This window comes from Pelophylax lessonae, assembly GCF_965119305.1.
Source record: "Pelophylax lessonae genome assembly, chromosome: 4".
Lineage (NCBI taxonomy): Eukaryota > Metazoa > Chordata > Amphibia > Anura > Ranidae > Pelophylax > Pelophylax lessonae.
In genome coordinates, this window is record NC_138771.1 from 259,100,563 (window position 1) to 259,118,008 (window position 17,446).

The following is a 17,446-nucleotide window of genomic DNA, read 5'->3' on the forward strand; positions in this document are numbered from 1 at the left end:
CAAGGCTCTGTCTTATCCAGACATGTTCTGGAGTCAGTGGAAGAAGAGGAGGATCAGAGAAGACAGGATCAAACAGCCTTTTTACACACTGCAGAGGATTAACCCCTTAGGTTCCAAAGTGAGTATAACGCGCATGCTTTACTGCATATACAGATTGATTTTACTGTTGTGGGTTTAGTAATATTTTAAGCACTGGCTTATTAACTATGCCTAAAACATATTTTTTTTTAATTTTCACTCTGCATTTGATCTTTAGTTATCCACAGGCAAATTTTATCCTTGCATACCAGCTGGTCCATCATCTATGCCACTTTTTATATTATATTTCCTGCTGCTTTGAATAATTGCTATCACCTGACCTTCCCTAAAAGGCAGAATACATTTACACACAAGGAAGCACAGTATATGTAAAACCATCTATTAATCTTAAATAATATAACAACTAAATACGTCCAGAGGCTAACTATGTTGTTTCCCTAGTTATGCTCAAAGGTCCTGCTTAATAATTTTGCTTTTAAAATCAAACAATAAATAATAAACAGTGTGCCAAGCGCACAGGGAAATGGAATAACTTTTTTTTTTTTTGCATTATGCAGTTTAGAATATATACATTTGCACATCAAATGCAAATTAAGTCAAACACAGAAGTTGCAAGATACCTTCGAGCTGTAATGGCCGAATACCCTGACTGTAATGCAAACGTATTAAAAATGTATGTATAACACATGCATATCTGAGTAAAATAAAGATTTAACATGTACACACTGAAAGATTCTCTCTTTATAAGAATGTATTGTAAAGCAAATGCACTAGCAAATCAGAGCATAGGTGTCAGCACCTTCACATGATAAATATACATGTGCTTTACTTTGAGTGCATCAGTTGCATTTTGTCAGCAATATTTAGACAGGACCATCAACTATTAGAAAGTAAATAATTTACTATTTACAAGGACAGTCCATCAAAGAATGATCATAAAAAAGAAACCTTTACTGGATTTAATCCAGTATTTCTTACATATATAAAACACAAAGTCGGGTCACTATCCCAACCACCTGAAAAAAAAAAAAAAAAAAAAAAAAGCTAGAAGAATAATACTTATATTTCCCAAGAAAATACATAAAAGCCCCAGCTTTAATCAATTTATAAAAAAAAAGGACCCCTGAAAGTTGTATTAACCACTTAAGCCCCGGAAGATTTTACCCCCTTCCTGACCAGGGGGTATTTTGCGATTCGGCACTGCGTAACTTTAACGGACAATTGCGCGGTCGTGCGACGCTGTACCTAAACAAATTTGACGTCCTTTTTTTCCCACAAACAGAGATTTCTTTTGGTGGTATTTGATCACCTGTGCGATTTTTTGATCATGCGCTATAAACAAAAAAAGCGTCAATTATGCAAAAATAACAATATTTTTCACATTTTTTTATATGAAATCCCCCCCAAAAAAAATGTAAAAATCAAAATTTTTTAACATTTTCGGCCAATTTGTTTTATGCTACATATGTTTGGTAAAAAAAAAAAAAATCGCCAAAAGCGTATTTTGATTGGTTTGCGCAAAAGTTATCGCGTTTACTAACAAAGGGAAAGATTTTTGTCATTTTTGTTGTTTTTTTTTTAACGCGTAATGGCGGCAATCTGCGATTTTTTTTGCGGTACTGCGACATTGGGGCGGACAGATCGGACCCTTGACTGACATTTTTGACACTTTTGGGGTTACCAGTGACATTACTACAGTAATCAGTGCTATACATATGCACTGTTACTGCAAAATTACACTGGTAGTGAAGGGGTTAACTTTATTTGAGAGGGAGGGGCTGTGTGTGTCCCTAGGGGCTTGATTCTAACTGTGATTGGCTGTCTGTTGAGCTGTAGAAACAGTGATCAACGGTTCTACATAGTAGAACCTTGTGATCACAGTTTCTACACAGGGGAGAATGACAGACAGCTGCCTGACTTTCTCCCTCTGCAGCGGCGATCTCAGAGTGACCGGCGGACATCGGGTCCGCCGGTCACACGTGCGGGGGGGGGGTCCGTGACCACGCGGGAGCGCGCCTCCGGTGGTGCGCGCTCGCTCCCTAGACCCTCACAGGCTAGCCACGTAGACCTACGTCACTTTGCCTGTGAGGGGCTGACTGCCGACGTAGATAGTCGTGCGGCAGTAGGCAAGTGGTTAAACTCAAAACAAAAAAGAATTATATTGTAGCCTACCGATCATTAGATGTGGTGGCTGCATTTTCTTTTTGTAGGCTTTTTCCCTCTGTTTTCCAGTAACACACCTCTGGTATTAGAGTACACACACTCTGGATAAAGGACCACAGGGGGCACCTTTGAACAGGAGCATTGTCAGTCTGGGGGGTGGAGGGTAAGCGAGTGATAGATGTACTAGTAGATTTAAATACGCATTGAAACCAAACTCCAGCTTATACTTTATACAGTTACAGCAACAATTTTGTTCCTTTTGGGCTAAAGGCTTTAAATAAATATCCCCGCTAGTGGTAAATTGTGTTTCTCATCTCTGTAACTGATACATTCTGCTGGAAAGCTTGTTGAAAAACAATACACTTACTGGTGGTTGGATCACCAGATCAAAACAGAAGAGTGAAAGCCTAAAAAAGGAAAAACGAATGCAGCCATTGCTTGTAAGAAATGGTAAGTTGCTATATAATAAATGTTTGCTTTTGGGTTTAATACTTTACTTAGCTAAACAACAGGCATACTAAACTTAAACAGGAGTTCCACCCCCCCCCCCATGAAATAATTAAAAGTCAGCAGCTACAAATACTGTAGCTGCTGACTTTTAAATATTAGAACTTACCTGTTGTGGGGTTCCCGCAATGTCGGCACCCAAAGCCGATATTTGTATCAGCTCTTGGGTGCTGCCGTGGCCATTCAGGGTAAAGGAACCCGGCAGTGAGGCCTCTCCGCTTCACAGCTGGTTCCGTACCGCGCATGCGCAAAGCGCGCTGCGCTTTGTAATTGGCCTGGCGGCAGAGGAAAAAGGAGGGGGCCAAACCTCCGAGGGATCATACAATTTTCATTTACTCAGTACAGTATTCATCTGAAAATACAAACACATTATATTACTTCCAAATTTTTATTCTGTCATATGAGAATTTTCGTAACCTATTCGTTTTTGATATGGAGACCAGCATGCAAAGAAAAACAGACGATCCTTTGTCCGATAATCTCATCGTGTGTTCTAGGCTTAGCTTGGTAAAATCCTACTAGTTCTCTTTGGTTATGAGGGGTTTGAGCAGCTGTGTTTTCCATAAATAACCCTGCCTGTACGGTCTTAATTATCAGTTCTAAAGTAGATTTCAACACCATCCTAACAAAGGTTTAGAAGCTGGGCTTCCTGCATTGTATGTTAATGAGAAAAACCCAGCTTGCCTTGAGGCATTCTCCTCTGAAATATCTAATAGGTAACAAAAATAAATAAATAAATATGTATTTATTGATGTTGGTATGCTGTTTGAATGAGAAAACATAACAAACATACTACAACATACGATTCATGTTGAACAGACAGCAATACACCTGTACCTGCTTGTTTTATCACAGCAATGTGATAGTTTTATGTTTTTGGGGCTTTATTCAAGATGTACAAAGAGAGATCACACAAACACTAGGGATACCATTTAATTAAATAATGACAGATACAGCTAATAAATATTTTAAAAGTTTACGAGAATACTTAGCTATAGATGCTTTTTCTGCCACATGATGATCAAACCACACACATGCATAATGCAGCTCTGGAGACGAGACTCACCATTACAAATTGTGGCTGTGGTGTATACAGGACTAGTGGGTAGCATTTGACCAATTACAAACTCTGAATACCAGGATAACCTTTTAAGGAAGATAGGGGGCTCGCCCAACTTGGTCAGTTTACAATTACATTCCTACAGCATTAGGTCAGTTAAGGTAAAGCCAAACTTAGATCCTTAAATGCCCCCTTAAGTAGGTTTAGAATTCATTAGTAGATATTATGAGCCAATAAATAAGAAAATATGAAATTTCCCCATCACGCCATTACTGTATTTTTTTGCCTGTTCCCCACTCACAGAACGTGTTACATTCTGAGAAAATAATGCAACAAGTGTTGTGAATGCAGAAGAGGTCAGAAAGGGGCGGATGACCTGTGTGTGGGGCCCGTGTGTACCCATCTTAACCACTTTACCACCGGAGGATTTTGCTGTCTTACGTCTGGGCCACTTTTTGTGATTCAGCACTGTGCGACTTTAACTGACAATTGCGCGGTCATGCAATACCATACCCAAACGAAATTTATGTCCTTTTTTTCCCACAAACAGAGCTTTCTTTTGGTGGTATTTGATCAACTGTGCGATTTTTACTTTTTGCGCTATAAACAAAAAAAAGAGCGACAATTTTGAAAAAATAATATTTTTCACATTTTTTTATATGAAATTCCCCCCCAAAAAAATGTAAAAATCAAATTTTTTTATCATTTTAGGCCAATTTGTTTTCTGCTACATATTTTTGGTAAAAAAAAAATCGCAATAAGCATATTTTGATTGGTTTGCGCAAAAGTTATTGCGTTTACTAACTAAGGGAAAGATTTCTGTTGTTTTTGGTGTTTTTTTTTTAACGAGTAATGGCGGCTATCTGCGATTTTTTTTGCAGGACTGCGACATTGCGGCGGACAGATCGGACCCTTGACTGACATTTTTGACACTTTTGAGGGGACCAGTGACATTACTACAGTAATCAGTGCTATAAATATGCAGAGAAGGGGGAGTGTCTGGCGATGTAGGTCTACGTTGCCAGACGATAACGAACCACTTTGCCGCAGTAGAGCTCTAGTGAGCAGCGGTAAAGTGGTTAAGTACCCCCCAAAAAAAAAAAAAAAAAATTTGTTTTAAGGGCTCTACGTTTCTAGATAACTTTTGCTGTCTTTCTGGCACTCCAGGGCCTTCGATATGATGTGGAGCCAGAACATCAGCTACGGAAAAACTGACCCTGAAAACTAAAACACATTTCAAAATCACTTTAGAGTCTTATAAATGTACCAGCAATAAATAACATACAGGTATGAAGTCATTTTGCCCAATGTACAGCTCAAAATACAATCTCTACTTCTTCAAGTTTACCGCTATGTAGGGTATTACAAGAGGCTGCATTCTAGGACATTGCTTTAATTTATGCAAAACTAAGTGTAATGATTTTGAAATGTATACAAAGATAGAATAATTGGTCACATCACCTTTTCCTGAACTGAGCAGGGAGGTGAACCATTTCAGGGTTTGACTTAACAGCATCATAAACCACACCATCTCAAATTTAGTCAGCAAGTCCAAGATCCCCTACATGTATTATCCCGATTCTAAAACGAAATTGCTTAAGCCAAATCTCATAGCTAATGCTTTCAGCTCCTACTATGCATCATTGTATAATCTTAGAGATGACCCAATGACGCACCAACCCTCACCACAGGACATTGCTTCCTTCCTTGACCGCATTACACTGCCATCCATTACCTCTAATGATTTGGAGTCCCTCAATCGTCCCTTTTCCGATCAGGAAATTGCTGTAGCCATATCGGCCCTACCCACCTTGAAATCCCCTGGCCCAGACGGTTATTCGGCCGAATATTATAAAACATTTCAATCTTCCTTAATTCCTCTAATGCGAGGAGTATTTAATGATGCAGCTTCTTCCTCTTCCTTCCCTGGCGAAATGTTAAAGGCTATGGTTGTGACTCTTCCCAAACCAGGCAAGGAGCCCAATCAACCTCAGAACATATGCCAAATTAATAGCTACTAGGTTAGTGGACCTCCTTCCCTCCATTATCCATAAGGACCAATCTGGATTCACCAAAGGCCACCAGGCGTCAGACGCCACACGACGCGTTATCAATATTATCCACCAAGCGGACATCTCTGGAACGCCTTCTCTGCTCCTCTCCTTAGACGCAGAGAAGGCGTTCGACAGGGTCCATTGGGGATTCCTTTCAGCTGTCCTACATAAGTTCGGTATACACGGGTTTATGCATAGTGCCATCATGGCACTGTATTCCGCCCCCTCGGCAATAGTACGCACTACTGCAGCTATATCTGTCCCATTTAACATTACTAATGGTACTAGACAGGGATGCCCTCTCTCCCCACTGATCTTTAACATGATTATGGAAACGCTTGCTGAACATATACGTTCTAACCCCAAAATATCAGGGATTCGTATAGCGGACCAACACCACAAAATCAGTCTATTCGCAGACGACGTTATCCTTATGGTAACCAATCCCTTAGCCTCCCTGCCGGAAATTCAGAGGACTCTCAGGTGGTTTGGTGATGTTTCATTTTATAAAGTGAATGAATCAAAGTCTCATATCTTGGGCATAGGGATAGATCCTATTACGAGTAACCTCCTTCAACAGCAATTTCCTTATGTATGGGAAGACAAATGCATTTCTTACCTTGGGGTTCATCTAACAGCTTCCACTAAAACGTTATTTAAGCACAATTATATCCCAGCCCGCTCCACTCTACAAGATAACCTCAAGCATTTAGAGTCCTCTGGGTTCTCCTGGCTGGGGAGGTTGGCGGCCTTCAAAATGATGTATCTACCCCAACTGCTCTACTTGTTCCGTACACTACCCATTCCCGTACCGAAATACTTTTTTAAATCCCTCCAATCAATGCTTTCTATTTGTCTGGCAAGGTAAAAAACCTAGATGTGCGCACTATAAACTTATAAAACATAGATCAGTGGGGGGAGCGGGCTATGTGGATGTTCAAGATTACCACACCGCGTCCATTCTCACCCAAATGCAGGATTGGTTTCGACCGGTCCCCACGACCCTATGGGGTTCAGTCGAGGCCTCCTACTGCATCAGAAAGGATTTACAGGCCAAGCTTATGGCTACTACCTTAGGAGCTAAGACACCCTCACACTTCCCACCTTTTATGAAAGCAGCGGCTACGGCCTGGAGAACTTTACTAGCACAAAATTCATTAGCCACCGCACAATCCCCTCTTCGGATCCCCATTACAGCACTTCATTCCATTATGGACTGTGCATATTTTGTGGATTGGCGAATGAAAGGTATTGAATACTTAGATGATATGTATCAGGGCTCCGAGTTTCTATCCTTCACTGACCTTCAAACTAAATTCCAACTTCCCCAATCGTTTTTCTTCACTTATATCAGATTAGTCCATTTTCTGCGCTCGATCCCACCATGGCCGAAATTCATTTCTGTCTCAGTCTGGAAATATCTTTCGGCTCCTGGGCACACTAGACAAAAGGGAATTACCCTTTTCTATAACTACCTTCAACATAAAACGCAATTCACCAAAACTACTCCTTTTATACAATGGGAAAGGGACTTGGGAATAACTTACTCAGAACGTCAATGGATCCGGGCGCTCCAATCAGTACATAAAGTTACTAGCTGCTCCAGTCTATGGGAGCTGTCCTTAAAAATTTCTTTGAAATGGTATCTGACCCCCTCGAGACTACACAGATTTGACAGTAAGTATGCTAATACCTGCTGGAGGTTGTGTGGGGAAGAGGGTACTCTTTTCCACACACTGTGGCAATGTCCAAAACTACACCCTTATTGGAGTGATGTATTTACGGTCATCTCGGAGGTAGCACAGAGGCCTGTCTTAAGCAATCCAAGTTTAGCAATATTATCACTTGGGATAGAAGAAGTTCCAAAGGACTTGAGACATACCATACTTCATGTCCTGTTAGCAGCGAGACTTATTATTGCCCGAGCATGGAAACGTGAGCTCCCACCAACCGCTGCAGAGGTTGTTGACCTTGTAAACACACACTACATGTTTGAGCGTACTCTCGCCCTTAAACATAAATCAGCGCGAGACACGAGTTTGCAATGGCAACCTTGGATAAATTGGTCCAAGAGCAGGATGGTACATTTGCCCTCTACTTAGCTCACTTTACTCTCTTGAAATGCTTCATAAGAAGAAACCTATGTAGGAGTGGAACGGCTCCTCCTCGCGGTCTATGTTCTCGAGCACAGTTTTGATCCCCTTGGGGGTGCTCGGGAGCGGAGGCTACGGGGTGAGCCCGCATATTTACTCTACCAGCATGGTCAGTGGGAGACGGGGGGGTTACTAGCCTCCACATGTTAATTGGTGGTCACGTAATGTGGTTTAATGTGGTTTATTGTTGTATATCGCATTACTGTGTTTATGTTTTCATTTGCTTTGGGTTTATTGTGCACATGTGTTACATGTATCCCTACTTCATTGTAGATGCTTCTGAGTGTACTGATGAAACGTTTGTCAATTCCGTGAAGTTTATATTGCCAATGAGGCCACTTTGTGGTCTTTGAACTGCTGTATTAAGTTTGCATAGCACTTCTTTTCTTTTGTATGTTCTTGAAATAATTCAATAAAAATCTTTAAATAAAAAAAAAAAAAAAAAATTTAGTCAGCGCAAAGGAGGTGGAGCAACACCATCAACATCATGGACCAGGTGGAGAAGCAGACAATTCTATTGTTGACAGAACAGAAATTGGATCAGTACTATCACCACCATAAACTTTACAGGGAGGCAGACAAATCCAGGGTTTGATATCACATCATTATGAACACCACTTTCACCATCTATGATCAGGCTTGCTTTCAGAAGGCCAACAATGAAGAATAAGACAAAAGGGAATTTTTCGCAAATTTTTTTTTTCTGAGGTGTGATGAAACCTCAGCATCAGCAACACAAGATTCATGGGCTGATCATGAGGCACACAAATCAAGGGTTTGATAGTACAGCATCATGGCTGGCACCATCACCTTACTGTACTAGGCAAGGATGCAAACAATGCCAGAGTTTGACATAACAGCATCATGAGCAAAACCATAATATGACACACAGAGTGTAACTTGGCCCCACCCCCAACAACCATTGGCTCCTGATGCGGCCTCTGAGCTTATGAGAAGGAAGAGAGCCAAGAGAGCTGCTGCTCTCATGCCCATCACTGGATTGAGATGAGGCTCAGCTAAGTAAAATGGGGGGGCGCTGCAAAACAAAAATGCATTAAGGTAAAAAAAAAAACCTTCAGCCTTATGAACTACATAAATCAAGAATATAGAATAAGACAAAATAGACTTCTTTCACAGATTGTTTATTTTCTGGGGTGAAACCCTACCACAGTATCAGCACCATGAGATTTTTTGACTGACTGCCACGGTTAAAGCCAACCACACACATTTCAATAAATCCATTAAACTTACAGTATGCATTGTAATATGAAAATAGAAATATCTTACAATCAAAACATAAAAGTATAATGTTCAAAGTAGACAGTAACTCATATATCATGATTTCTCTATTATTCCAAATTAAATGATTGGGAAATCACACTTTAATATGTGTTGCCAGATTTAGAATTATGATAAAAAAGTTTAAAACAAAGCAAGGTACAGAGCAAGGTGGTCAGTAAGTCAATGGTGGTGCTGTTACCAAATTTCAATTTTCCCTTTAAGTACCAATGTCAACTTCATCCTACTGAACCTCAAGCCTAGTTGGCAGAGGCTTATGCTTATAAATACTTGTCTGAAAATAATTTGGCATAATACTAAACACATTTAGGTGGATTTACTAAAACTGAAGAGTGCAAAATCTGGTGCAGATTCTAACTTCAGCTTTTTCAACTATGCTTTGACAAAAAAAAAACCTGGAAACTGAATGATTTTTACGCAGAGCTGCACCAGATTTTGCACTCTCCAGTTTTAGTAAATTGACCCCAAAGTATTTAAATTGCTTTAGGAAAACTTCAAAAAAGCTTTCTTGACTCCATGTGTATCCCTAGTTTTTATTTACAAAGGTTACTGTTGTCAATTGAGAAATAAAGTAATTCCCCAGGATTCCCAATAGAAATAAAATGAATCCCTAGAACAGGAATGGAGAACCATGGTACTCCAGATGTTTTGGAACTACATTTCCCATGATGCTCTGTTGCACTGCAGAGTGCATGAGCATCATGGGAAATTTAGTTCCAAAACATCTGGGGTGTCAAGGTTCGCCATCACTGCCCTAGAACAAGAGGTAAAAGAAAATCATGCAGTGGGGATACCTGTTGTGAGGAAAAATATTTACGATGGGAATTCCCCTTATTTTCAGAGATTTCCTCTTAACTTCTTGTTGAGTCTCTGAGACAGGAAGTAAAGAAAAAAAGGTTTGAACCCTTCTATACCCTATCCAAAACGAAAACAACTTTTTGGCTATACATTTACGTTAAAGCTAAATTGAAGCCCCAGACCTCCATTTGCATAGTGTTACCACTTCTTTCTTTTGTGTGTCTAAATAGGATAGCACAGTCCAATAAGAACCAGAGTCTGACTGCATTGTCCAGTGCCCTCATTTGACCTGTCTCTGCACTACACATGTGTGGGAGATCTCTTTTGATGTGGTTTGTGGCCGGTAGGAGGCCAGGAAGCACAATTTTTTAGAGAAAATGGAATTGTAGGGCATTTCCAAGTGAATGTGTTAAAAAACTATAACAAACATCAGTATAGGACTATGAGGAAATAACAATGGTAGGAGACGTCAGTAGGGCTTTAATTCACCCTTTAGCTGTGTTCTCAAAGTGTTTAACACAGTTATTCACAGGAGTACTGGCACATGTTGTAAAAACAAGCTTTGAGCAGGCTTTACCAAGCTTCAAGTAGTGCTAAAGCATATTAAAGGCCAATAACAGTTTTTTTTTTTTTTTAAGTGAGAGCCAGCAATCCCATTAGGATCTGTATCCAACATTTAAAAAAGGAAAGCTAAAGGGCTCTTTAAGGGGTTCAAGAAAGCTTCTAGAAGCTAGCTGGAACCTTTGTACAGTGTTTGTTTTTTCACTCTTTTTTACTCTGTGAAAGTTTTGTTCTGGATATTTTAACAGATATATGTTACAGACAACTTCAACTACTGTAAACTATTGGAGGAAGAAAAAAAGTTTACCATAGTTGGTATTTGTTGCTCAGCTACAACCGGAAAATAAAATGTGTTTGGGCCAGTCACCTTCAGGATAAGTGGTTTTTGTACCATGCACAAACAGCAGCAACCTTGCAATAAATCTGCAGACTAAAGCACCGTACACACGATCAGATTATCGAACGATCTGTCGTCCGTTTTTTTGTGGCATGCTAGTCTGATGTGGAAAGTGGAGGTTATTTTCATATGAATTTTCCCGTACGACAGAATTCTACTTCAGAAGTGATGTCATGTGCTGGATTGCTTTGTATGTGTTCTTTCGTCTCTGAGCATGCCTAGTCTCGCTCTTAAGATTTTTTCCGTCTAAATCTGTACTAATCAGACGAAAATCGTCTCATTATAGCCTGCACATCAGGATTTTGTCAGCCAAAAAGTCGGAGTTGGCTGTCGAAAGCACCATACTAACAATCCGAAAATCTGCAGATCGGTCGTCAGAGGAATTTTCCCTACAGATTTTCTTATCGTGTGTACGGGCCTTAAGGGCCCATTTACACCATTGTGCAGTGTGCTGCAATGCATGCATTTCTGAACACCAAGTCATATTTCTTTAGGTAACTAAAATGAATGTTCTGCCGCACACATATTAACGCATTAAAAAACATCCAGAAAATAGCAGAGATGCAAGAACTCATTCACATCACAACCTTCTAAATTTTTTGACTGTTTGGTCCTGCTGGCAATATTTTCAGATAACTGCTGATTATAAGTCGCTTGTTGGGGAAGTATCTTAAGGCAAATATCCTCCCTGTGTGATGTATGTACCTCACTTACCCCTTTCTGAGAGAATTCAGTCTTAACCATTTACATTTTTTTGTAGATTGTGGGTTGGGAGACGGATGTCCCATATTCTGTAGAAGCCCCCTCTTCTCCACTCCCCCATCTTTATTCTTCCTTGTTCTTTCCTTCTCAACCTCTGCCCACCCCACACTTCCATTTTTTTTTCTTTTTGGGTTTTAGCCCCGCTTAACCTGCTCTGGTTCTGGTCTCCTTCTATTCATATCGGGGCTACTGCAGACTCCGCACATTCACTGTCCCCATGAGGTGGCTCCTCTATCATAGCTATTTAACCATTATTTGTAACTCCATAGCTCAATTGCTCTCAGTCTAGTCTAACCATTCAGTCTAGGACTGAACTTGCATCTCGTTGTGTACAAAATTCTATATGAATCACATGCTTATGCCTGAATTTCTGTATATAGGTGTCGCTTTAAACTCTGTGTTGTTCAGGAGCTCAGGTCATTGTATGCAGCCCTTAAATACATATATGATATAGTTCCTTTCCGACACATTTCTTCAATTGCACCCGTAATGTACTTAATAGGTAGGATTTCCTTACCTAAACTATTTCTGGATGATTGAACCAATAGCCTATATTTCTCTATATATAGTTATATTAATGATGTTAAATAAAATCCTTATGGAATAAAAAAAAAAAAAAATATATATATATCCAGCACAATCTTTCCAGCAAAGAGCAATGCAAAGCACAGAACATATGCTTTGTCACATTGGGGTGCAGCACAACATCACTCTCTCAGTCAACATTGACTCATTTTTAATCCATATGCTGCTATCATCAGCAAAAAAAAGATGAAAGTGTTTCATTTTTACTTGTCTAACTTTTTTTAGGTTTCTTCAGCTTACTGATTTCCAGGCCTAGGCATAATATGATATCATACATCCCAGGACTCTTTAGGAGGGGAGGAGGGCTTTTCCAAACTAAGCACACCCTCCTGCCTGCATGCCTGAGCTAATGGCAGATGGATTCCAGGAAGTAAATGCTACATGAATCATCTGCCCTTCCACAATATGGCCACAGCTTAAAACACTGGGCGGTGTTTTTCAAAGTAATTTCTCAGTAAAATAAAGCATGGAGACAAATTGATGTATGAGTGAGCTTCAGGGTGGATAAAAATCAATGATTTCTTAAAAAAAGAACAAAAAAAAAAAAAAAAAACAGAAAAATCTGATCTTTTTTGTTTAAAACATTTTTTTAATATAAATCCAGGTTTTTTTATTTTTATTAAATTTATTTTAATAAAATTATTTTTTAGTAAAAATCTATCTGAAGATAGAACTATTTAAGGTACGTTAATAATTTAATTTATTCAGCATGAAATGGAGCTTAGTTATGTAGCATGAGGCTGTATATTCTGCAATATTTACATTTTTTGGTAAACTCATTCAATGAATTCAAGCTTTGCAAGCAGAGAAAACATGCACTGCATTAATGCATTCACATAATTTCACAGTTACTGTGAGATAAAACAAAGTTCAGTAATATTCCTTTATCCCATTGTTTTGCAAATCTATGTACACTACAAACTGTATGAATGAATAAGTTCTGATATCAATGTATATTCTAAATAGGAAATAGGAATATGGTACTATATTCCAATCCATCTGTGAGGGTCTACTCCACAAGCCTCCCCTACAAACCACTTTCAATAACTAATGGAACCCAAAAGGGATGTCCACTATCCCCATCCATTTTCAACCTGATCATTGAGCCACTAGCTGAGATCATTCGTACCCACCCTGGAGGAACTGTTTTTTGCTTCCATGAATGTCCCCACATCATTCATTTATTCACAGATGACATTATTTTATATATTGCTATCCAACCCAACGACATCTTTCCCAAACACCCACCAGGTTCCATCATCCTTCAGTGCCAATTCATATTATAAAGTGAACTGCTCCAAATCATAATTTTGGACCTAGGCCTCCCTATCAAGACACTCTTTCTTTTATCTAAATCTCTCCCATATTCATGGGCAGAGAAGAGAATACCCTATCTTGGTATAACACTGACTTACCCATTTGCTCATCTGGATGAAACAAATTACAAACCTCTAATAACTAAGCTTAATGCTGAGACCCATCCATGTGAACTTCCTGGATAAGTAGATTGGCTTCATTCAAAATGATGATCTTACCACAAATCCTCTACGTGTTCAGGACCCTTCCCATCCCAGTAAACCCTTCCTACATGAAGTCTCTCATATTTGGCCAAAAAAATATATCTGGAACAACAAAAGAGTCAGCAGTTGCTCCAATGCCCATCTGATAAAGGATAAGAAACTGGGAGGTGTAGGCCTCATAGATATCCCTGACCATTGGGTTGATACGCAGATGTCTCAATAGAAACAATGGTTCCTCCCTGCCCCAGACAATCTATGGGTAGATATTGAGTCTTACCTGCTACACACCTCAGACCTCAAAACGATCCTCTTAGCAGACACGTGGAAGTATAATGATTCATCATCTTTCCCTGCTACAATAAAATCTGCATTTCTAGCCTGGAACACCTTCACCCGTCACAAGGCAGACAGCACATACAACTCCATAGTCCTCACCCCCAACTCGGCTTTAGAATCTCACATCCCTCACCTATCCACGAAAAGATGGCAGGAAGCAGGCATTTGCTGGATAGAGGATCTTTACCAAAGGACGCACTTCCAACCCATGGATGACTTAATAAAAACCTATCATATCTCCCCAAAATATTTCCTCACCTACATACGTACTTCTGAAGGATAATCTTAAACAAAACCTGCAAATACATTCCTCAGCATGGGAGTTTTTTACAAATCATAATCCTAAAACTAAAGGCATCTCACTGTTCTACTCTATTCTCCAAAATAAAAAATAATTTTCCAATACCCCCCTCCCCCATGTTCCAGTGGGAATCTGACCTCAAACAAACTTTCACTGATGCGCAGTGGAAAACGGCTATTCACTATTCTCAGACTGTTATCCACTGTATTAACCATTGGGAAATATTCTATCCCGCTGGTACTTAGCTTCATACCATTTAGCAAAGTTTTCTCCTGAAATCTCCTCCCTTTGCTGGAGGGGATGTGGACACACTGGCACTCTTCCACACATACTTTGGGCTTGTAAGTCTTAATAGCTACTGGAATAAAGTCTTACATCTTATTTTCCAAATTACTGGGATTCTTACTAAACCTAACCCAGCACTAGCTTTACTATACTTAGACATTGAGAATCTACCCATGAAACTCCACAGTATTGTAATTCTTATCCTCATGTCTGCTCAACACCAGACTCTAGAAATCTGCACAAGCATCCAATGTATCTTAGCGGTTAGCTCTGGTAAACTTGAGCTACAACTATGAAAAAAGTATAGCTCTTAGAACATGTTCTATCTCCAAATTCAATCAGACATGGAGTCCATGGATCCCAATGACATCTGTTCATAGTGTCTGACGCACTTTATGAATATGGTATTTATGCCATTTACTTATTATGCCACTTATGTTTGTCCTACTGACATGTTACATATCATGCCTTGTTGAGTAGTCTGTTAATAACCTGGTTGCTCTATGTCCCTTACAATGTGTTAAACATGTATAACTTCAAAACCCAATAAACATTGAATGTTGAAAAAAACAAAAAAGAGTGTATGTACAGCCACATTTTTTAGTTTTGCAAAGAGCAGCGAATGGTTGAAGTGTAATTATGAGTAAAATAAAAAATGACATATGAAACAGTCTGTCATTAGCATTTTTAAGTTAAACTGTCCAGCAAAGAGGAGTTGCGAGAAATCATGTTACACTAATGGGTTGTTTACAATTGTCAGCTTTTATTCATCTAATGGAATCCAATTTAAAGATATAAAAATCAAATGTTAATGTAACTGCTGAGAAAAGTATTAGCTGGAGTTGGGCTTTGATTTGTTTGCTTTTTATGTAAAGTTTAAGATTTATATGCATCTGAGATTACCCTATACACATGGTGACAATGCTTTGGCTCAATTTCACTGGCAAACAGCGTTGTAACCTTGTTAAGTGGAAAAAAATAAAGGATCTCCTAGCCAGATCAAAGAGTAATAAAACAATGTTACGAGGGATGGGGTTACAAAATAGGGGGCAACAAAAGTAAGTTTAAAAAAAATATTATATATATATATATATATATATATATATATATATATATATATATATATATATTATACACACATATACAAAAAAATAGGCTGACTTGATTGACCATTTGGTGTTGTTTCTGCCATCATTCTTCTATGTAGCATGTGAGACTCATGGATGGGTGCATGGATCCGGATGCAGAGCCTTTGCATCCATGTCTGTGAACAGGTCTGTCAAACATGGCAGTGTGGGCGAGTCCATAGAAATAATGCACTCACATTCATTTGTATGGGCTGCCCGCCTGCAGGTCAGCAGTAACAGAAAAAAGTAAACAAAAAGTTCTTAAATTTCTTTGGAGCTGAGGTACTGTGTGAATGAGCCCTAATGTTACTGACAGCCTGCATCATATATGTCAATTTTTACTTTGTCAAAAGTCCCCCCATCCCTTTTTTTGGCGCCTGTGTCCAAACAGGGAGATTTCTCTTTGTTTTCTATCCAAAACAGGAAATAAGAGGAGATGATCCTAGAACCAGGGGAAATCCTCTTTAACACAGAGGAGACACCTGATTTGTCACTAAAACAGGTGTCCCCAATGGAAGATTTCCTCTCACCTGTTCCTGTACATTTTGGATTTGCCTTCACTTTTTATATTGGTATCGGTGGTCAAAAAGACAAATAGAGAGGCTTTAATACTTCCTCACTTTATCCAAAACTGATGTAGCACCCTCCTAGGTGGGTGCTAGGAAAAGCATATCATGGCCCTGTCTGCTTATCATGGGGGCCTGATCATTCAGTTAGGCTGTTATGTGTTTCCAGGTGTGTCTGTTGAGTCTGGGGAGTCTTCCCACTGTGTCCCATGAGGGCTCTTATTGGACAGTGGAGGAAACATGGCCAATAGCACACCAGGGCTTGCATCTATCCCAGAGGGTGGAGTCTGCCGCAATGCACCCTGGGATGGGGTATAAGTCTGAGGGGAGCACATGACAGAGTGTCTTTGGCGGGAAGCAGAGTCCCAGGAGGAGGCTGACCGCTGTCACTCCTCTTGTCAGAGGAAGCAAGTGTGTCCTGGGCGGTCGGCCTATAGGACCGGAGATTGAGCTGGGCTGCAGGAAGGGATCCAGAGTGCTGTGGACCAAGTGGAGCTGCTGGTCAGAAGTTTCCAGGAAGAACACAGTGTTGTGAGTACTCAAAACTGCCCAGGGGTCTGCCTACGATAGGGGACCACTCCAGAAGGTCAAAGGGATCCGGGAGCCAGCTAACCAGTAGAGAGGTTTAGAGAAAGGGGTGCCTGTGTCTAAACCCTGAAGAGAAGTGAGAGAAAAGGGGGAGCTGGTGTGGGTCCTGAAGTGTTCAGCAGTGCAGCTGTGTATGCAAATAGGTATCTCAGCAAGGAGTGCTTAGGGGAGCTTAAAGAGGACTTAAAGAGGGCATAGACCGGCATCCTGCCAGCGTCAAGTCAGAGCCGATCTGCATTTTTTAAGTGTCTCCGCCAAGTTGTACATAGTTGAGCCAAAGGAGTATCCCACTCATCCCTTCTCCTATCCAATTTACTGTCGGGGTTATTGGGGGTTGATTAAAAT

The 17,446-nt window shown here is 39.9% G+C and overlaps 1 protein-coding gene across 1 annotated transcript in view; it reads right to left on the reverse strand.

Annotated features, from left to right (window-relative positions):
- The window catches only part of TRHDE (thyrotropin releasing hormone degrading enzyme), a 1,069,075-nt gene that overhangs the window by 1,006,706 nt on the left and 44,923 nt on the right, over nucleotides 1-17,446 (reverse strand). The gene's annotated exons all lie outside the window — the stretch shown is intronic.